A 22,593-nucleotide genomic window follows, 5' to 3' on the forward strand; every position below is an offset into this window, starting at 1 on the left:
GCTTTGTGGAAGCAACATCGGCTTCGTACTGACCTGAAGCTGTGGTATGATCCACCAGAGCCAGCTCTGATCTATCACCAAGGCCCTGCTCCAGAGCGCTTCTTTACACACAGGCTTCTACTGTGGATGCCATACCACCTCTGGAAGGTCAGGCTGTCCTGTCCTGTGTGTGGGAGACAGCTCACAGGCTATGGGGCACACAAGAGAGCCCGTCAGGTTCTGGATGTGGACCAGTACTACCTGATGATCACGGAGACTCTCTGGTGCAGTGGGTGCAAAACGGCCTTAATTTCCACCAGCAAGGCCATCTTGGACCAGCTGGACTTAACCCACAGACTGGAATTTAGGCTGATCCTAACTCGAAAGTGAGTATACTGAGATTATTTAGCTTGTGTAACAAATGTTTGTCATTTAAAACACAATTGAGATGAGCTAGTTTTAATGTTTGTGTCTTTCTGTCTCTCTTTCCCTTTGTTTTATTCAGGTATGCCTGTGACATGCGGTTCATAAGGTTCCTGAGGGAGAGGGCCCTGGGCAACAGCCCCTCTCGCTTAGTGAGGCAGCTGCGGGAGAACCACAGCGAGGAGTGGCTGAAGCGTCTTTGCCAATACCTTGGTGCCTGCTCAGACTTCATCTCCCAGCCAAGCCTGCTCCCTGTGAGGTTTCAGGAGCCACCTGAGCCCGAAACTATCCCCTCCCACAGGTGGATGCTGGCTGTTTATGGGCGAGATATCTTGTGCAGGATTGACCACATTAAAGCCAGCATAACGTCCACTTATGGCTGCATCCTGAAGATGGACTCCACCAAAAAGGTAACTATTTTTACATTTCAATCAAAAGAATTGAAAATACACCATTAGTAGTAGTACAGTAGTATGTAAGTAATGTTCCATATATGAATAATTTAGCATCACTCACTGTCTTTTCTGTGTGATTACAGATCACAAAGAAGCTGTCGGGGTTTGCAAAGGGGACAGCTTTGTGGCTAACATCTGTCAGCAATGAGGTGGGCCAGATCCTCATTAGTGTTCTGACAGCTCAGGAGGGTCCAGCCCTGGACCGAATGGCAGCTGGCCTCATCCGGAGGTACACTGATGCGGGTGTGGCTCCGCCTCAGCTCCTCTATGTGGACTGCGACTGCTGTCGGGAGGGCACTGGGCAGACCAAGCTCAAGCAGCGATTTGGTGGGTGGCCAGACTTGGTGGTGAAGCTGGACATCTACCACTTCATGCGGCGACTGGCAGCTGGGTGCACTAAAGATGCACATCCTCTTTACCCCATTTTCATGGCACGCATGTCTTGCTGCATTTTTGAATGGGACAGTGGGGATGTGTCTCTGCTGAGGCAGGCCAAGAGGGAGCAGCTGAAACATGAAGGTGTCCCTGGTTGGTCCACTATGGTGGACCAACGGATCACCAAGGAGGAATTGGCCCTGCACTGCCGAAGGTGGACAAGAGGAGAGCAGCAGACCATTCTGATGATCGAGCACCTCCTCAGCGAGCTGATGGGGGTAAAGGGTCGAGACCTTCTTGGTGTCCCTCTCTTGGACCAGGAGAGGATGCAGCACATCTGGCAAGTCCAGAAGAGGCACGTAAAGTGCATTCAGGATGAACCAGGTGTGCTGCTCTACACACAGACTGGCACCACCACCAAAGATGGCATTGTGCTGCCAAAATACAGATGCGCAAGGGGCTCCACATCACTGGAGTCCTTTCATCTCCACCTGAACAGGTTCATTCCAGGTCAGTATAAATCATTATTCATCAGAAATATTAAGGGTGACACAATGAATGTCTTTCAAATAGCATAGCACAAAAAAAGTAATGTAACATTACTGATCTTATCTAAAGGAACAAGCGCCAACAGCTTAAATTTCCAGCTGTACCTCCTGGAAGGCCTGAACAGGTGGAATCAGGACCGTAAAATGGCATCTCTGGCAGGCACACCTCCGTCCCTGTTAAGCTACTCCGGGGACCTGGTGCACTGTGTCAACACCCACAGTGATTAGGTACTTGGAAGACAGCTTGTACCATCTTTTCAGCCACCATCTGTCTATACTGGTGAGTTTTAGCTTTAAATTGCTTTCTATTTTGCATAAAAATAGAATATTTATATTATTTTTCTGAAAACTGATTTCCCTCTACTGTGTTCTCCTGTCTGTCCCAGGTGAACTCATAGGTATAAATTACCTGTACAGTCAAACAGGGCAGGCCATGCAGGACGTGGATCCTGACTCTGAGGCGACAGAACAGATGTTGGAGGATGTGGGCACGGAGGAGGAGTTGGAGGATGAGGGATTCGCAGATGTCAGTTTGGACCTTAACCTGGATCCCACTATTGAGGTGCTGGACCTGTCCCCTGGCTCATCACCCACCACGACCAGCGTAGCCAGCACTCCTGCCTCTGTCCAGACTGGGTCTGCTAACACCGACACAGCAGCACCTAATCAACAACTGGTAACTATTCTTAATAATAACAGTACAAGTAGTATTATTTGTATAGCACTATTAACTTTATTTGTATAGCGCAATGAAAAGAAAAATAGAAACAAACTAAATACCATTAATACAATCTAAAGAGTAAATAGATTAATAAAAAAGCAAAGTAAAAAAGATAGATTAAATTCCTTAAACATGTTTTTTTCCCCCTTTTTTTTACAGTCTTTCAACTGGATGACCAGGGTGCCCTCTGGTCAATCTGCCACAACCACCTACGCCGCCTCTGGTCCATCCACCATGACCACCCACGCCGCCTCTGGTCCATCCTCTGCCACGACCACCTACGCCGCCTCTGGTCCATCCACCATGACCACCCACGCCGCCTCTGGTCCATCCTCTGCCACGACCACCTATGCCGCCTCTGGTCCATCTGCCATGACTGGTCCATCCTCTGCCACGACCACCTACGCCGCCTCTGGTCCATCTGCCATGACTGGTCCATCCTCCACGACCACCTACGCCACCTCTGGTTCATCTGCCATGACCACCCACGCCGCCTCTGGTCCATCCACCATGACCTCCCACGGCACCTCTGGTCCATCTGCCATGACCACCCACACCGCCTCTGGTCCATCCGCCACAACCACCTACGCCTCTATCCTTCCTCTCCCGACCACCCTCACTGTCTCTGTCGCTGCAGCCACTGCTCCTCCAGCAGTGCAACCAGTGCCTGAGCAACCGCTGGTAAGACTTTTTGTGACAAGTACATTGTGATGGTTGTGTTGTTCTTCTGCCTGTGATATTGTATCTTTTTAACATTGATTTACTCTTATATTTTACCAGGCTGTGGATGAGCGCAGTGTACCAGGGATAGAGAGAGTGGACAACCTGGCAGGCTACTTGGTGGGGCTTAGGGTGGAAACTGGGCAAACTCTGAGCCACCAGCAGGCCAGTACCATCATTGCCCTATGGCAAAGCCTGCTTCCGTATGACCAGCAGAGAGTGGCGTACGCTGCCCGGCACCAGGTGCGTCTTACAACAGGACGCTTCAGGTGCTCAAAAACCAAGCCTGAATTCACGCCTGGTGTGGACAGCATGACCCGTTGCGTCCTTGGGTCAACAGGATCCCCTGCCCAGTGGCCAGACTGTTGCCGCCTGGTAGAGTCTATCTTTGTTAAATTGTGTGATATTCACAGGAGCCCCAAAAAATTGGGAAATCATGCCGTAACAAGATGGACTCTAATTCTGAGGGACTACAGCAAGATCCGGCAGTTGGTCCTGGGCAATGGGACTGTGATGGAGAATGCCACCCTGCAATTGTTTGAGGTGAATCAAACAACCTTAATTCAGTGGCACAACAAGCGGCTGAAGAGGCAAGAATGTGCCATCCTGCTTCAGGGTGTGAACTTGCCAGCCCCCATTCCTATTGCTGCTAGGCCTCTCCCCCCTGGACAGATTCGCCCCACTGCAGCACCCCTACAGCCTGGTCCCCAACACCGCTACCACTTGCCTGAAAGCACAGTGGGAAAGGCAGTGGACAAGCGAAAGTCTGCAGTTCCAGCTCCACACCCCCCTCCTCCAAAAGTTTTCCGGCCAAGGCAGTTGTTCCCTGCTGATTCTGCCCCTTTACCTGTTGTCCCCAACCCCAGTCCTGCATTTGCCCCCATTGTCCAAACACCTGTTTCTGCTCCTTCACCTGTCATCCCCAACCCCAGTCCTGCATTTGCCCCCATTGTCCAAACACCTGTTTCTGCTCCTTCACCTGTCATCCCCAACCCCAGTCCTGCCTTTGGCCCGTTTGTGTTTTTGTGTCCAGCTCCAGTTCCTGCCGTCCGGCAGATTGCTCCTGCTGGCCCCATTCCCTCCCCACCACCTGCTCGGAGGCCCTACGTCCGCACTGTGGACAAAAACAAGTGCAGTCTGTGCCACCAGCCCCGCAACAAAGATACTGGCCACAGCCAGTATTATGGCCACATTTACTGTCCCCAGACTGCTGTTATGCCACTTGACCAGTGGATGGAGGAGATGAAGAAGAAGAAAAATGTATTATTTCAAAATGCTACATGTGTGTGTGTGTGTGTGTGTGCGTGTATGCCTCCGTTAGGGTCATTTGTTCACCCTCCATGAAGCTAATTTGTTCATTTGCTTTTTAAATTTGTTCATTTACCCCATATGAGACTATGTAAGCTTAAAGCTTTTTTGTTTGTAAATAGTCCACAACCTGTTATATACTGTGTGTGTGTGTGTGTGTGTGTGTGTGTGCGTGCGTGCGTGCGTGCGTGCGTGCGTGCGTGCGTGCGTGCGTGCGTGTGAGTGTGTGTGTGAGTGCGTGTGTGTGTGTATGCTCGTGAGGGTGTGTTCATGTGAGAGAGAAGGAGAAGGTGTTTGTAAATAAAAAATAAAAAGAACTTTATTTCTACAACAGTATCCTTTGGCTTTTTTCTATCAAACCTGTCTGGAAAACTTTTTACAAACTCACACAGATATTAAAATTACAAGAAAGGGACATAATGGTATTCCAGACAGATCTACAGGGTGTGAGAAGTGATTGTCAGAAACATTTCTTTGATATAAAGGTTTATTATTATTAGAAGCAGTAGTAGTAGTAGTATCACATTCTTATTTTTATTATTCTTATTGCAACAAAGCATTAAAATTACAAGAAAGGGACAGAATGGTATTGCAGACAAATCCACAGTGTGTGAGAAGTGATTGTCAGAAACATTTATTTGATATAAAGGTTTATTATTATTTATTATAAGCAGTAGTAGTATCATATTCTTATTTTAATTATTTGTATTGCAACAAAGCATTAAAATTACAAGAAAGGGACAGAATTGTATAGTAGACAGGTCCACAGGATGTGATAAGTGATTGTCAGAAACATTTCTTTGATATAAAGGTTTATTATTATTATTATTATAAGCAGTAGTAGTAGTAGTAGTAGTAGTATCATATTCTTATTTTTATTATTGCAACAATTACCAATTCTATTTGTATCAGTTTTTAAGCTATATTTGATAGATTCATAGCACTTTGTAAGAGTTTGCATTAATTGATGCATGTTCCAATTGGGATTCGAACCGGCGATTTTCTCATTTTTCCTCTCTTTTTTTCTCTTCTCCTTCCCCCTTCTTCCCCCTTCTTCCCCCTTCTTCCCCCTTCTTCCCCCTTCTTCCCCCTTCTTCCCCCTTCTTTCTTCCTTCTTCCCTAAACTGATCTTCCCTAATCTCTTGCTGTGCTCTTCCCAGCCTTTGAGGGAGGTGGTCTTCCTCTTCAAGATAAGATGTGGCAGGGTTATTTCACAGCATTTGGTGTTGTTTTGCCTGCTGTTACTAGGGACTTTAAGAAACAGCTGCTGATGGAACGGCAACGGCAGCCGGAAGTAAGCGTTAACTGCCGTAGCTAAAGAGCGCAAAAATCACTAAGCAACAGTAAAGAGGGTAAGAGGGTACACCCCTATGTAAGAGCAACTTACATAGGGGTAATTTAATCATCAGACAAAATACAAAAAAAGGAAGTGATTTCAAAAAGCAAGAGAAGGGTTGCTTTTGGCATTTAAAGATACAATGATACATGCCCGCAGCATCCCCAGTCCAAATCCGGATCATGGCAGTCTTTTCGTGTAGGCGAAGACGTCGTTGAACTCCTTTTTGCCAACACAATACTTTTGCCGGGTTGATCCTCTGCTGCTCACATCCACATTGATGGTTGGCCCCGGTGTTCTCTGATGATCAAATCCAGAAATGAAAATAGCATGTGACTCACTGGCAGGAGTAGTCGTGGCCGAGAGGTTAAGGCGATGGACTCGAAATCCATTGGGGTCTCCCCGCGCAGGTTCGAACCCTGCCGACTACGTGGCTCCTTGTCACTTTGTCTGTTTGTGACATCCAGGAGCTTTGTACGAGCTGCTTTTTTCTCTAACACGGAAAATTGGGCAACCAACATCTCTTTTCAAGCCTGAAGTGAGCAGGTTTTTGTGTAGGTGAAGACGTCGTTAGTTTATAAATAAGTGTTTTGGCACACCTGTCCGAGTGGCGCTACGAATTCTTCTGAAATCTGATTTTATTTCGGCCATGTTAAATTAGCGTTCGACAAACGCGAACAAACTTTTATTTATGTACACTCATAATAACAATTAAATGTTGTACTTTTGTCAAATAAAGCAAACAAACAGGGTGCGCTTTCTGCCGTCTCGGTCTCCGTCACAGAAATGAACCAAAACTCTATAGGCTTCTTGCCTCGGTCACGATAAGAAATATGTCTATAGAAAGCTTGAGTGAACAAATATTATCTGATTATGCAATCCATATGAAACCATCCAATATTAAATTGGCAATGATATAACCATGGCTGTGTATTCCCCCTATTTTCACTACAGTGGCTGGAAACATTGTTTTCATTCATAATTACTTGCATGGATTCACATCGCAAATCAATCAGCAATTGAAAAATTCTGATTCAAATTCTAGACATGCCCCTGTGTCTCTTGATGTTCAATGCAGATTTATGCCAGTCTCCAGTAGAGATCCATTTCCTGGAGAGTTTAGGTGTAGGAGTTTAGCCATAATTACAACTTGTAACTTGTGGTAGAACTCCGACTTGTACCACGTGATCGCTGTACCACCTGACCACTGCAGATTAATTTGCCGTTGATAGTGTTGCCATAAAAACAACCAATCATCTCCTAATTACGGTAATTATTACGACATCCAACCCTAATCAAACACACCTGAACAAGCTAATCAAGGTCTTCAAGATTAGGCTATATTAGAAAGCTACAGGCAAGTGATTTTCATTAGGGTTGGAGTTACCCAGGCCCCCAATTGGATCTTTAAAAACGCATTTTCAAAAAGTGTTTTAAACTCTTTTGATAGCGTTTGTTGTGGGACTCAGCTGATGTTTTGTGCAGCAACAGGGGTTTTTCTTTGTAGTTTTGTGGTACTTGCTGTCTGCCCCTCCTGACTCACTAATTCAGTGCATCTTCCAGCAGAGTTGATTTTGAGATTGCAGGTCGAGAGGATGACAGCTCAAGTGTACTGCTCGTTTAGTGCTGTTTTATTGTGTCTGTCTGCTTGTTTGAGCACAACAGACGCTGGAGTCCTAGGTGAGAAGTTCTCTTAGCTTCATTACGCAGCCCGAAGAAGTGCATAAATAAAGTGCCTTACAAAATTTGATTTCAGACACATCTGCTTACAAAAATACAGTACAGACGTCAAGTGGAAGTTCATCTTTGTATGTTGGTTTAGTTTTAATAATAAGCAAAGTATAAATATGCAAGCTCTCATAAGTTTATGCATTTTTCATTGTACAAGTAAAACCCATATAATCACTAATAGGCATTTTTGTTTACTGTAAAACAAGAACATTAGTGTTATAATATGGCTACAAAATTGTTACCGGACTGTATCAATCCTGAGTTTAAACTTTTGCCTAAAGTTTTTTTTATTTTTTTTTTAAGAAATGCATAAGCCTACAATATAACATGGGGAGTTAATTATAAGTGATAACTCTGCATTTTACATACATAGTGGGTTTCTAAATTTGTTTTCTGTTGAGTAGCTTCTTAAAATGCTTAAGGAAAAGAGGGTGGTCATGGGGATGGCATCATTTTTGAAGATGTACACCAGTAAATTTGTATACAACATATTAACCGATGTCCATGCTTTCTATCAGCATTGCACTATTACTCACTCTACTACAGTAGGGTAGGTTGTAACTGCACTCTCAGTCTTTGAAACCGATTGATGCAGTTTAGTGAAAAATGGTAGATTTCTAAGCTACTTGAATTGAAGCAGATAAATGTGTGAATATTATTATAAAGTTTGACACACATTGCAAAACCCCTGACTTGCAAATGCTGAAGCAAACTATTACAGCACTTCCTGGTCTCCCCTAATGATCCTCTTGAATCCTCTTCTGTAGTGTCTGGTCAGTGTCCGGCGACGCTGACGGTCGTGCCCTCCCGACGAGGATGCACTTCTGATAGAGACTGCTCTGGAGGACACAAATGCTGTAAATTTCCCTGTGGGCCCGCTTGTGTGCCGCCTGTTTTCAGTGAGTTCTAATTATTGATGCATGCTATACGTCTTCCAGAAAAAAAACCTGAAAAAATGTTTTCACTCAGGAATTGCTAGTAAGTTTTACAAATAATTGCAAAGAAACCGCAAGTAACACATTGAACTAAACGTGGTTTCTGTCATGTGTCTCTATAACAGCAAAGGCAGGGGAGTGTCCAAGCACAAATTTTGGAGCAGGAATGTGTGCAGAGTTGTGTTCCTATGACAGTGACTGTCCGAAAAATGAGAAATGCTGCTACAATGGATGTGGACATCAGTGTATGGATCCATTTGCAGGTATTTATGTTATTATATTAGTGTTTGGGTCAGCTTCCTCATTTCAGTTTGTCTTGTTTTATAACTAATCGTTATCAATGTAAAAGAAATTCACCCAATAGCATGGTTTAAAGCACAGGATGGCTTTACAAAATGAATTCATACGATCATGATTAATAATTAAAAGGAGTAAAACTTGGTATTTGGGTTTTGTGCTGTTTCTGAGACTGAATGCCTCTTAACGGACTGACTAAAGTTGACTATCTGTATCCATCCAGGAAAGCCTGCAGCCGAACCTCCAGGAAAGCCTCCAAGAAAGCCTGCAGCCGAACCTCCAAAGCCTCCAGGAAAGCCTGCAGCCGAACATCCAGGAAAGCCTCCAGGAAAGCCTGCAGCCGAACCTCCAAAGCCTCCAGGAAAGCCTCCAGGAAAGCCTGCAGCTGAACCTCCTAAGCCTCCAGTGAAGCCTTCCGCCGAACTGCCGGAGCCTTCTACCGAACTACCGGAGCCTTCTGCTGAACTGCCGGAGCCTTCTACCGAACCGCCGGAGCCTTCAGACGAACTGCCAGTGAACCCTGCAGCCAAACCCCCGAAGCCTCCAATGAAGCCTGCAGCCGAACCGCCGAAGCCTCCAGGAAAGCCTGCAGCCGAACCGCCGAAGCCTCCAGGAAAGCCTGCAGCTGAACCGCCGAAGCCTCCAGGAAAGCCTTCAGCCGAACCTCCAAAGCCTCCAGGAAAGCCTTCAGCCGAACCTCCAAAGCCTCCAGGAAAGCCTGCAGCTGAACCTCCAGGAAAGCCTGCAGCCAAACCTCCAAAGCCTCCAGGAAAGCCTTCAGCCGAACTACCTGAGCCAGAGCCTTCTACAGAACTGCCGGAGCCTTCTACAGAACTGCCGGAGCCTTCTACCGAACCTCTTGAGCCAGAGCCTTCAGACGAACTGCCAGTGGAACCCCCGAAGCCTCCAATGAAGCCTGCAGCCGAACCCCCGAAGCCTCCAATGAAGCCTGCAGCCGAACCCCCGAAGCCTCCTGTGAAGCCTGCAGCCCAACCGCCCAAGCCTCCAATGAAGCCTGCAGCCGAACCGCCAAAGCCAGCTTACCCTTATGGCCAATGTCCTGGCCATAAGTAATGTGGCTATGCATGCAGTTAACTGTGCTGATTTAACCATTGGATGTATGGTGTGTTTTCCCTGTTTATCACCAAATAAATCTCACACTTGTAAGACCACTTCCTCTCTTTTTTTTTTCTTTTTTTTTTGTAAGTGGGAAAACAAGGAATTAGATTTTTGTATTCCAGTGTTAGTTTGGCTGTTTTCTCGCATAGTGGCTCATTGGAATCAATGCATGAGATCCCACCCTCCAAAGCAACGCCTTCAAAACGCTTGAACACACAGCAGAGTCTGTAAAGTGTCACGAGACGAAAGACTGCACTAAATTGCCTCATGTCTAAAATGCATAACATTACAACTTGCAGTGCTCTAGTTGTACCACCTGACTGATGCAGATTCATTTCGGCGTTGTAGTGTTGACATGGAAACGTCTGAATCCAAATGCAATGATTGGATGAAGAATTCTGTTATTGATTGCTATAGGATGTGAAGTTTCAACCAGTATTGCCTATTGACCAATAGTCTTCTGCATTCTGAAGCATTTTAGTTCAATATTAATAAGAGTCTGATTAATTCTGAGTCTTGAACTGTTAACAGTCAAGAGTTGGCTTTCTAAATATATGTTGGTTATTCCCTGGTAAAAGCCAAGGATAGCTCAGTCGGTAGAGCATTAGACTTTTAATCTGAGGGTCCAGGGTTCAAGTCCCTGTTTGGGTGAAGGTCAGACAGTTTGTTGCAGACGTCCCCTAATCACTTGTTGTCCTCTTTCCAGTATTTGAGGGGGCTGTTCATCCTCTGCTGCTCACATCCAGAAAAGAAAACAGCATCTGACATACTGGCAGGAGTAGTCATGGCCGAGAGGTTAAGGCGATGGACTTGAAATCCATTGGGGTCTCCCCGCGCAGGTTCGAATCCTGCTGACTACGTGGCTCCTTGTCACTTTGTCTAGTTGTGACATCCAGGATCTTTATACAAGCTGCTTTTAGTTTTTTCTAACACGGAAATTGGGCTCTTTTCAAGCCTGAAGTGGGCATCGTTTCAAAAGGCCCAGATCATCTGTGATTTTGGCCATTCTATTCAGGCTGTCGGAGCAATGGCTTTGGCATCCCCCGACAACTTCACGGCCTTCACGTTGTGCAGCTCAAGAGTCGCCGCATTATATTTTATGGAAAATCTTGGATATTAGTGTTTTGAAATGTTGCATTCGTTCTCTCTTAGAAAAGTCAAACAGAAACCTACTCATTATGTCCCAATTGCTCGTTTGTCTAAACCACCTTAGAGTTAGCAACATGCCATGAAAAAAAAAAAAAAAAAAACTCCACTCTTTCAATGTCAGTGTTCCTAGCTTTGGAAGGAGCAGCCTATCTCTCTCGTCCCTTTATAAATTGTGGTCTTCATCCTTTAATGCCACAAACTTTAAGCTGACAAAGCATGAACACTTTAAGGAGAAAGTGCTGTTATATCCCTAGGGTGGCTGTTCCCCGGCAAAAGCCCGACTAGCTCAAATGGTAGAGCATCAGACTTTAAATCTGAGGGTCCAGGGATCAAGACCCCTGTCCGGGCGAAGGTTTGTTGCAGACCTTCCCTAATCTCTTGCTGTGCTCTTCCCAGCCTTTGAGGGAGGTGGTCTTCCTCTTCAAGATAAGATGTGGCAGGGTTATTTCACAGCATTTGGTGTTGTTTTGCCTGCTGTTACTAGGGACTTTAAGAAACAGCTGCTGATGGAACGGCAACGGCAGCCGGAAGTAAGCGTTAACTGCCGTAGCTAAAGAGCGCAAAAATCACTAAGCAACAGTAAAGAGGGTAAGAGGGTACACCCCTATGTAAGAGCAACTTACATAGGGGTAATTTAATCATCAGACAAAATACAAAAAAAGGAAGTGATTTCAAAAAGCAAGAGAAGGGTTGCTTTTGGCATTTAAAGATACAATGATACATGCCCGCAGCATCCCCAGTCCAAATCCGGATCATGGCAGTCTTTTCGTGTAGGCGAAGACGTCGTTGAACTCCTTTTTGCCAACACAATACTTTTGCCGGGTTGATCCTCTGCTGCTCACATCCACATTGATGGTTGGCCCCGGTGTTCTCTGATGCTCAAATCCAGAAATGAAAATAGCATGTGACTCACTGGCAGGAGTAGTCGTGGCCGAGAGGTTAAGGCGATGGACTCGAAATCCATTGGGGTCTCCCCGCGCAGGTTCGAACCCTGCCGACTACGTGGCTCCTTGTCACTTTGTCTGTTTGTGACATCCAGGAGCTTTGTACGAGCTGCTTTTTTCTCTAACACGGAAAATTGGGCAACCCACATCTCTTTTCAAGCCTGAAGTGAGCAGGTTTTTGTGTAGGTGAAGACGTCGTTAGTTTATAAATAAGTGTTTTGGCACACCTGTCCGAGTGGCGCTACGAATTCTTCTGAAATCTGATTTTATTTCGGGCATGTTAAATTAGCGTTCGACAAACGCGAACAAACTTTTATTTATGTACACTCATAATAACAATTAAATGTTGTACTTTTGTCAAATAAAGCAAACAAACAGGGTGCGCTTTCTGCCGTCTCGGTCTCCGTCACAGAAATGAACCAAAACTCTATAGGCTACTTGCCTCGGTCACGATAAGAAATATGTCTATAGAAAGCTTGAGTGAACAAATATTATCTGATTATGCAATCCATATGAAACCATCCAATATTAAATTGGCAATGATATAACCACGGCTGTGTATTCCCCCTATTTTCACTACAGTGGCTGGAAACATTGTTTTCATTCATAATTACTTGCATGGATTCACATCGCAAATCAATCAGCAATTGAAAAATTCTGATTCAAATTCTAGACATGCCCCTGTGTCTCTTGATGTTCAATGCAGATTTATGCCAGTCTCCAGTAGAGATCCATTTCCTGGAGAGTTTAGGTGTAGGAGTTTAGCCATAATTACAACTTGTAACTTGTGGTAGAACTCCGACTTGTACCACGTGATCGCTGTACCACCTGACCACTGCAGATTCATTTGCCGTTGATAGTGTTGCCATAAAAACAACCAATCATCTCCTAATTACGGTAATTATTACGACATCCAACCCTAATCAAACACACCTGAACAAGCTAATCAAGGTCTTCAAGATTAGGCTATATTAGAAAGCTACAGGCAAGTGATTTTCATTAGGGTTGGAGTTACCCAGGCCCCCAATTGGATCTTTAAAAACGCATTTTCAAAAAGTGTTTTAAACTCTTTTGATAGCGTTTGTTGTGGGACTCAGCTGATGTTTTGTGCAGCAACAGGGGTTTTTCTTTGTAGTTTTGTGGTACTTGCTGTCTGCCCCTCCTGACTCACTAATTCAGTGCATCTTCCAGCAGAGTTGATTTTGAGATTGCAGGTCGAGAGGATGACAGCTCAAGTGTACTGCTCGTTTAGTGCTGTTTTATTGTGTCTGTCTGCTTGTTTGAGCACAACAGACGCTGGAGTCCTAGGTGAGAAGTTCTCTTAGCTTCATTACGCAGCCCGAAGAAGTGCATAAATAAAGTGCCTTACAAAATTTGATTTCAGACACATCTGCTTACAAAAATACAGTACAGACGTCAAGTGGAAGTTCATCTTTGTATGTTGGTTTAGTTTTAATAATAAGCAAAGTATAAATATGCAAGCTCTCATAAGTTTATGCATTTTTCATTGTACAAGTAAAACCCATATAATCACTAATAGGCATTTTTGTTTACTGTAAAACAAGAACATTAGTGTTATAATATGGCTACAAAATTGTTACCGGACTGTATCAATCCTGAGTTTAAACTTTTGCCTAAAGTTTTTTTTTTTTTTGTTTGTTTTATGAAATGCATAAGCCTACAATATAACATGGGGAGTTAATTATAAGTGATAACTCTGCATTTTACATACATAGTGGGTTTCCAAATTTGTTTTCTGTTGAGTAGCTTCTTAAAATGCTTAAGGAAAAGAGGGTGGTCATGGGGATGGCATCATTTTTGAAGATGTACACCAGTAAATTTGTATACAACATATTAACCGATGTCCATGCATATAGCAATTGTAAGTCGCTTTGTATAAAAGCGTCAGCTAAATGAATAAATGTCCATGCTTTCTATCAGCATTGCACTATTACTCACTCTACTACAGTAGGGTAGGTTGTAACTGCACTCTCAGTCTTTGAAACCGATTGATGCAGTTTAGTGAAAAATGGTAGATTTCTAAGCTACAGTACTTGAATTGAAGCAGATAAATGTGTGAATATTATTATAAAGTTTGACACACATTGCAAAACCCCTGACTTGCAAATGCTGAAGCAAACTATTACAGCACTTCCTGGTCTCCCCTAATGATCCTCTTGAATCCTCTTCTGTAGTGTCTGGTCAGTGTCCGGCGACGCTGACGGTCGTGCCCTCCCGACGAGGATGCACTTCTGATAGAGACTGCTCTGGAGGACACAAATGCTGTAAATTTCCCTGTGGGCCCGCTTGTGTGCCGCCTGTTTTCAGTGAGTTCTAATTATTGATGCATGCTATACGTCTTCCAGAAAAAAACCCTGAAAAAATGTTTTCACTCAGGAATTGCTAGTAAGTTTTACAAATAATTGCAAAGAAACCGCAAGTAACACATTGAACTAAACGTGGTTTCTGTCATGTGTCTCTATAACAGCAAAGGCAGGGGAGTGTCCAAGCACAAATTTTGGAGCAGGAATGTGTGCAGAGTTGTGTTCCTATGACAGTGACTGTCCGAACAATGAGAAATGCTGCTACAATGGATGTGGACATCAGTGTATGGATCCATTTGCAGGTATTTATGTTATTATATTAGTGTTTGGGTCAGCTTCCTCATTTCAGTTTGTCTTGTTTTATAACTAATCGTTATCAATGTAAAAGAAATTCACCCAATAGCATGGTTTAAAGCACAGGATGGCTTTACAAAATTAATTAATACGATCATGATTAATAATTAAGAGGAGTAAAACTTGGTATTTGGGTTTTGTGCTGTTTCTGAGACTGAATGCCTCTTAACGGACTGACTAAAGTTGACTATCTGTATCCATCCAGGAAAGCCTGCAGCCGAACCTCCAGGAAAGCCTCCAAGAAAGCCTGCAGCCGAACCTCCAAAGCCTCCAGGAAAGCCTGCAGCCGAACCTCCAGGAAAGCCTCCAGGAAAGCCTGCAGCCGAACCTCCAAAGCCTCCAGGAAAGCCTCCAGGAAAGCCTGCAGCTGAACCTCCTAAGCCTCCAGTGAAGCCTTCCGCCGAACTGCCGGAGCCTTCTACCGAACTACCGGAGCCTTCTGCTGAACTGCCGGAGCCTTCTACCGAACCGCCGGAGCCTTCAGACGAACTGCCAGTGAACCCTGCAGCCAAACCCCCGAAGCCTCCAATGAAGCCTGCAGCCGAACCGCCGAAGCCTCCAGGAAAGCCTGCAGCCGAACCGCCGAAGCCTCCAGGAAAGCCTGCAGCCGAACCGCCGAAGCCTCCAGGAAAGCCTTCAGCCGAACCTCCAAAGCCTCCAGGAAAGCCTTCAGCCGAACCTCCAAAGCCTCCAGGAAAGCCTGCAGCTGAACCTCCAGGAAAGCCTGCAGCCAAACCTCCAAAGCCTCCAGGAAAGCCTTCAGCCGAACTACCTGAGCCAGAGCCTTCTACCGAACTACCGGAGCCTTCTACAGAACTGCCGGAGCCTTCTACCGAACCTCTTGAGCCAGAGCCTTCAGACGAACTGCCAGTGGAACCCCCGAAGCCTGCAGCCAAACCCCCGAAGCCTCCAATGAAGCCTGCAGCCGAACCCCCGAAGCCTCCAATGAAGCCTGCAGCCGAACCCCCGAAGCCTCCTGTGAAGCCTGCAGCCCAACCGCCCAAGCCTCCAATGAAGCCTGCAGCCGAACCGCCAAAGCCAGCTTACCCTTATGGCCAATGTCCTGGCCATAAGTAATGTGGCTATGCATGCAGTTAACTGTGCTGATTTAACCATTGGATGTATGGTGTGTTTTCCCTGTTTATCACCAAATAAATCTCACACTTGTAAGACCACTTCCTCTCTTTTTTTTTTTCTTTTTTTTTTGTAAGTGGGAAAACAAGGAATTAGATTTTTGTATTCCAGTGTTAGTTTGGCTGTTTTCTCGCATAGTGGCTCATTGGAATCAATGCATGAGATCCCACCCTCCAAAGCAACGCCTTCAAAACGCTTGAACACACAGCAGAGTCTGTAAAGTGTCACGAGACGAAAGACTGCACTAAATTGCCTCATGTCTAAAATGCATAACATTACAACTTGCAGTGCTCTAGTTGTACCACCTGACTGATGCAGATTCATTTCGGCGTTGTAGTGTTGACATGGAAACGTCTGAATCCAAATGCAATGATTGGATGAAGAATTCTGTTATTGATTGCTATAGGATGTGAAGTTTCAACCAGTATTGCCTATTGACCAATAGTCTTCTGCATTCTGAAGCATTTTAGTTCAATATTAATAAGAGTCTGATTAATTCTGAGTCTTGAACTGTTAACAGTCAAGAGTTGGCTTTCTAAATATATGTTGGTTATTCCCTGGTAAAAGCCAAGGATAGCTCAGTCGGTAGAGCATTAGACTTTTAATCTGAGGGTCCAGGGTTCAAGTCCCTGTTTGGGTGAAGGTCAGACAGTTTGTTGCAGACGTCCCCTAATCACTTGTTGTCCTCTTTCCAGTATTTGAGGGGGCTGTTCATCCTCTGCTGCTCACATCCAGAAAAGAAAACAGCATCTGACATACTGGCAGGAGTAGTCATGGCCGAGAGGTTAAGGCGATGGACTTGAAATCCATTGGGGTCTCCCCGCGCAGGTTCGAATCCTGCTGACTACGTGGCTCCTTGTCACTGTGTCTAGTTGTGACATCCAGGATCTTTATACAAGCTGCTTTTAGTTTTTTCTAACACGGAAATTGGGCTCTTTTCAAGCCTGAAGTGGGCATCGTTTCAAAAGGCCCAGATCATCTGTGATTTTGGCCATTCTATTCAGGCTGTCGGAGCAATGGCTTTGGCATCCCCCGACAACTTCACGGCCTTCACGTTGTGCAGCTCAAGAGTCGCCGCATTATATTTTATGGAAAATCTTGGATATTAGTGTTTTGAAATGTTGCATTCGTTCTGTCTTAGAAAAGTCAAACAGAAACCTACTCATTATGTCCCAATTGCTCGTTTGTCTAAACCACCTTAGAGTTAGCAACATGCCATGAAAAAAAAAAAAAAAAAAACTCCACTCTTTCAATGTCAGTGTTCCTAGCTTTGGAAGGAGCAGCCTATCTCTCTCGTCCCTTTATAAATTGTGGTCTTCATCCTTTAATGCCACAAACTTTAAGCTGACAAAGCATGAACACTTTAAGGAGAAAGTGCTGTTATATCCCTAGGGTGGCTGTTCCCCGGCAAAAGCCCGACTAGCTCAAATGGTAGAGCATCAGACTTTAAATCTGAGGGTCCAGGGATCAAGACCCCTGTCCGGGCGAAGGTTTGTTGCAGACCTTCCCTAATCTCTTGCTGTGCTCTTCCCAGCCTTTGAGGGAGGTGGTCTTCCTCTTCAAGATAAGATGTGGCAGGGTTATTTCACAGCATTTGGTGTTGTTTTGCCTGCTGTTACTAGGGACTTTAAGAAACAGCTGCTGATGGAACGGCAACGGCAGCCGGAAGTAAGCGTTAACTGCCGTAGCTAAAGAGCGCAAAAATCACTAAGCAACAGTAAAGAGGGTAAGAGGGTACACCCCTATGTAAGAGCAACTTACATAGGGGTAATTTAATCATCAGACAAAATACAAAAAAAGGAAGTGATTTCAAAAAGCAAGAGAAGGGTTGCTTTTGGCATTTAAAGATACAATGATACATGCCCGCAGCATCCCCAGTCCAAATCCGGATCATGGCAGTCTTTTCGTGTAGGCGAAGACGTCGTTGAACTCCTTTTTGCCAACACAATACTTTTGCCGGGTTGATCCTCTGCTGCTCACATCCACATTGATGGTTGGCCCCGGTGTTCTCTGATGCTCAAATCCAGAAATGAAAATAGCATGTGACTCACTGGCAGGAGTAGTCGTGGCCGAGAGGTTAAGGCGATGGACTCGAAATCCATTGGGGTCTCCCCGCGCAGGTTCGAACCCTGCCGACTACGTGGCTCCTTGTCACTTTGTCTGTTTGTGACATCCAGGAGCTTTGTACGAGCTGCTTTTTTCTCTAACACGGAAAATTGGGCAACCCACATCTCTTTTCAAGCCTGAAGTGAGCAGGTTTTTGTGTAGGTGAAGACGTCGTTAGTTTATAAATAAGTGTTTTGGCACACCTGTCCGAGTGGCGCTACGAATTCTTCTGAAATCTGATTTTATTTCGGGCATGTTAAATTAGCGTTCGACAAACGCGAACAAACTTTTATTTATGTACACTCATAATAACAATTAAATGTTGTACTTTTGTCAAATAAAGCAAACAAACAGGGTGCGCTTTCTGCCGTCTCGGTCTCCGTCACAGAAATGAACCAAAACTCTATAGGCTACTTGCCTCGGTCACGATAAGAAATATGTCTATAGAAAGCTTGAGTGAACAAATATTATCTGATTATGCAATCCATATGAAACCATCCAATATTAAATTGGCAATGATATAACCACGGCTGTGTATTCCCCCTATTTTCACTACAGTGGCTGGAAACATTGTTTTCATTCATAATTACTTGCATGGATTCACATCGCAAATCAATCAGCAATTGAAAAATTCTGATTCAAATTCTAGACATGCCCCTGTGTCTCTTGATGTTCAATGCAGATTTATGCCAGTCTCCAGTAGAGATCCATTTCCTGGAGAGTTTAGGTGTAGGAGTTTAGCCATAATTACAACTTGTAACTTGTGGTAGAACTCCGACTTGTACCACGTGATCGCTGTACCACCTGACCACTGCAGATTAATTTGCCGTTGATAGTGTTGCCATAAAAACAACCAATCATCTCCTAATTACGGTAATTATTACGACATCCAACCCTAATCAAACACACCTGAACAAGCTAATCAAGGTCTTCAAGATTAGGCTATATTAGAAAGCTACAGGCAAGTGATTTTCATTAGGGTTGGAGTTACCCAGGCCCCCAATTGGATCTTTAAAAACGCATTTTCAAAAAGTGTTTTAAACTCTTTTGATAGCGTTTGTTGTGGGACTCAGCTGATGTTTTGTGCAGCAACAGGGGTTTTTCTTTGTAGTTTTGTGGTACTTGCTGTCTGCCCCTCCTGACTCACTAATTCAGTGCATCTTCCAGCAGAGTTGATTTTGAGATTGCAGGTCGAGAGGATGACAGCTCAAGTGTACTGCTCGTTTAGTGCTGTTTTATTGTGTCTGTCTGCTTGTTTGAGCACAACAGACGCTGGAGTCCTACCCAGATAGCAAAAAATATCGGCACGGCTTCTTTTTGCCGCCGGCCCCAAGCTGTCGGCTATAGGTGCGTCCCGCTGGCGGCGATGAAACGTTTGCCGCCGAATACGTCACTCCCATTTCTTGCGAGATGCCGCCGGCGAACAGCCGCCGGGCCGCCGACTTCATTCTCTCTGGCGGTTGCCGCCGTCTAAATGAACCGCGGCCGGCTGGCGGCAAGACGCTTTGAAATCGACCAGCCATGAGTGAAACTGACAGCATCTTAACTACTTTTCACATTTAAAGCGATTATAATTATTATGTGAATTATATACATTTTTGTTGTTGCTCCAAAGCCATTAGGGGTTATAACAGATTTTACTCTGATTCCATGATAAGGTTTAGGAAATTACATTTAAATTACTTTGAAACTCTGAAGCGATAATATGTAAAATATATAGAATTATTTTATTCACTTAAGGTGACAATTCTTTACATTTCTTTGATTTATGCACAATTTGAGATGCACCAATAGACCAAAAAGAATTCCTTTTGTAAAACTTACTTGGCAATAAATATCTTTCTGATTCTGATTAGTTTTTAAAATAAATATTTCATTCATGGTATGAACAATTTAGCAGAATAAATGGATGAAGTTAGATTTTTCACCAATGCTTGAAATCAGTGAACAGTGAAAGACATCTGCAACTTGGCCAAAATCTTGGGTTTGCTTTATATTTTTTTTATTAATTTGCAACCATGGTAATGTCTATGAGAAACATGAAAATCCCTGTTTTGACCTGAAGGATAAAGTGAAATATTTATAAATATTTTGTCTCTCTGTCACTCCAGGAAATTGTGGTTATGTCTTTCATTGTTTTACAAGCTCAATTTTTAATTTATTTTACATTTTACATGTATAAGGGATTACTTTGCAGTTTGCAATTGCGAGTTTTGCGACCTGTACAAATGTTTAAGAAAGTGTTAAAGCACAAACAGAGAAGTACCTCCACCGGTCGAGAGGGGCAGCACCTAAAAAACTGAAGCAGATTTACTCGTCTCGTCACACGGTTTCAGTATTTGGAGAGAGGAAATATACGATCTTTTAAGTAAGTACATTTTTCCTTTTTGTTTAACGCAATATTACTATGTTCATTTTTTACATTGTTTTTAGTTCTTCTTCTTAAAATCTGTTCTTGCCTAACTAGTCAAGCTAAAGTAAGTTAGCCTTGTTTGCAAAGTTTCCGCCATGCTTCCGCCATAGCTAGGCTAACGTTACTTAGTTTCTTCCTGGCGTTGAGTTTTTTTCTTCTTCTAAGTATGTTTAACTGTTATGTATGTTTATACAAGTGTGAGTACATGTGGTTTAAGATAGTATTGGTCAGTCGAATTAACTAACGTTACAGTTCCTGAACTACGGTGGGAATGGTAACGTTAGCAAAATCTTCACGACAAGAAAGACTGATCAGTATAACTTGTGTTGTTTTCTAACTAAACATGATTATGCTGCTAGTCTATATTACAGTGTTCGCTACCACATGCTGTTTCACCTTTTTTACACACTGAGTTCAAGCATTTTCTAACGTTACATGTTAAATGTATCTAGCTACAGTAGGTAGCCAAACTTTACATCTAGAAAGACTATAGTTTAACTTTTGGTGTTTTCTTACAAAAATAACGATGTATATAGGTTTTTTATATGATTTTGTTTGTCTGAACATGGTTTTCTGTTGATCCATTTGTGAAAATTACTGCTTTTTCGAAGGTGTGAGCATTTTAATGTTGTTGATTTTGCCTGAAATTTTTTTTATCAAAAAGTATACTTTATGCTAATGTTTCTTCTATTTTAGATGCTTCACATTGTTCAGTTTATCAACAAGGAGGATCTGCCATTTGCAGTGGTTCCACAAGAGTGGCTCAGCGAAGGGCATGTGCCACTGGCCCCCATTTAACCTCCGCAAAAAAGACAAAGGAACAATTTAGCCATCCGCTGCACACCTCCACACAGCACCTGGGAGAAACATCATTTTAAGTTCATGAAGGGAGCAGGTAAATGGGTCTGACTTGTACATTTGATTTTCCTTTATTTCATCTGTGTAATTTATTTGTCTGTTTATTGTGGATAGCGGAATCTTTCATTCATTATTATTATTATTATTATTATTATTATCATCAAATTTCTGTTTCCTCTTTCTTAGAACCAGGTTTCTCCCCAGTAATCCAGAATCCGCCAAGAGTTTGAGTACAAGTAAGTGATGTTATTTGTGAAGTTTTTTTGTCTTGGAAACTATTGCTTCTATTTAAAGTTGGCATGAACTGGAAGTTACAAACGACTTTTCTCCAGTGTTGTGACGTATTTCCAAGTGAAAGGGAATATTGAATAGAGGAGCAGGGTTTTACTCTAGCGCTCCTCCTCTCCATCTCTGCTTATAGCAGACTAATGGTTTGAGGGGAGTTGCTACGCCCTCACGCCATTGCACATGACCGGAAGAGAAGTCGTTTCGAGGGGGGAGGGAAGGGTAACGTATTTGATTAAATATTATAAGGGTACATGAATAAAAAATGAAGTGCACAGATGAATCATTTACATAAACACTACAATATTACATATAAAAATACAAATTGTAAAATTTGATTTCATGCTGACTTTAAGATGATGAATCCTTTAATCATAATCTGTTTTTCACTAGGACACTTGATGGGATTCGCTGCAGCAGTTTCTGGATGAAAGGTGTTGAGGTGTGTTGTACATTCCATTAGTTTTGCACAGTTCAATTATTGTTTCATTACTGAATATGCAATACTCTGCATTGAAATGAAAGCTGTTATGTTTGCTCCCCCAGCTCATCAAGTACTAAGCTTTACTCCCCCGGCAGCAAATTTACCCTGGCAGCATATGGGTGAAAACTCTGGAGGTATGTAATACGTTGCGCTTAACTAAGTGTTACATTTAAGTCCAATTCATTAAATGTATGCAATAACTTCAAACATATTTTTACATGTCAATGATTATCAATAGGAGGGAGAAAGTCATTGCTCTATTGTTGGCCCTTGTACTCCAATGGCATCTCGTGTCAAGCATGAAGTTTTCAGCTGTGAAGGTATATTCTAGCCCTATGTCTTAATGTCCAGTGTTTTAACAGTATTGCAAATAGTGCCTTTAGTTGTTTGTTTTATTTTTAAAATGTAGAACCAAGCCCTGAGGGAAAGCAATGCACGAGCAGGTGAGAACTTGCACTGTTTCTTAAATTGTACTTTTTTGTGTGTGATGTAAGTCCAAAATGACCATATGCCTTTCATTTTGTAGCTTTGGATGACAGCGGCTCACTTCAAGAGCAGGTGAAGCAAGTTCAACAAACAATGTTGAAGACGTTTA

At 43.5% G+C, this 22,593-nt stretch overlaps 1 long non-coding RNA gene across 1 annotated transcript; it reads left to right on the forward strand.

The window, feature by feature from the left end:
* Window positions 1–19,596: 19,596 nt before the first annotated feature.
* LOC309502692 lies at window positions 19,597–22,592 on the forward strand. The gene is made up of 8 exons (XR_014207373.1): window positions 19,597–20,326; window positions 21,068–21,266; window positions 21,416–21,465; window positions 21,908–21,956; window positions 22,061–22,132; window positions 22,237–22,318; window positions 22,408–22,441; window positions 22,525–22,592. It is a non-coding gene; the product is annotated as an uncharacterized lncRNA (long non-coding RNA).
* Window position 22,593: the final 1 nt, after the last annotated feature.

Source organism: Leuciscus leuciscus (genome assembly GCF_965113295.1).
Source record: "Leuciscus leuciscus genome assembly, chromosome: 7".
NCBI lineage: Eukaryota > Metazoa > Chordata > Actinopteri > Cypriniformes > Leuciscidae > Leuciscus > Leuciscus leuciscus.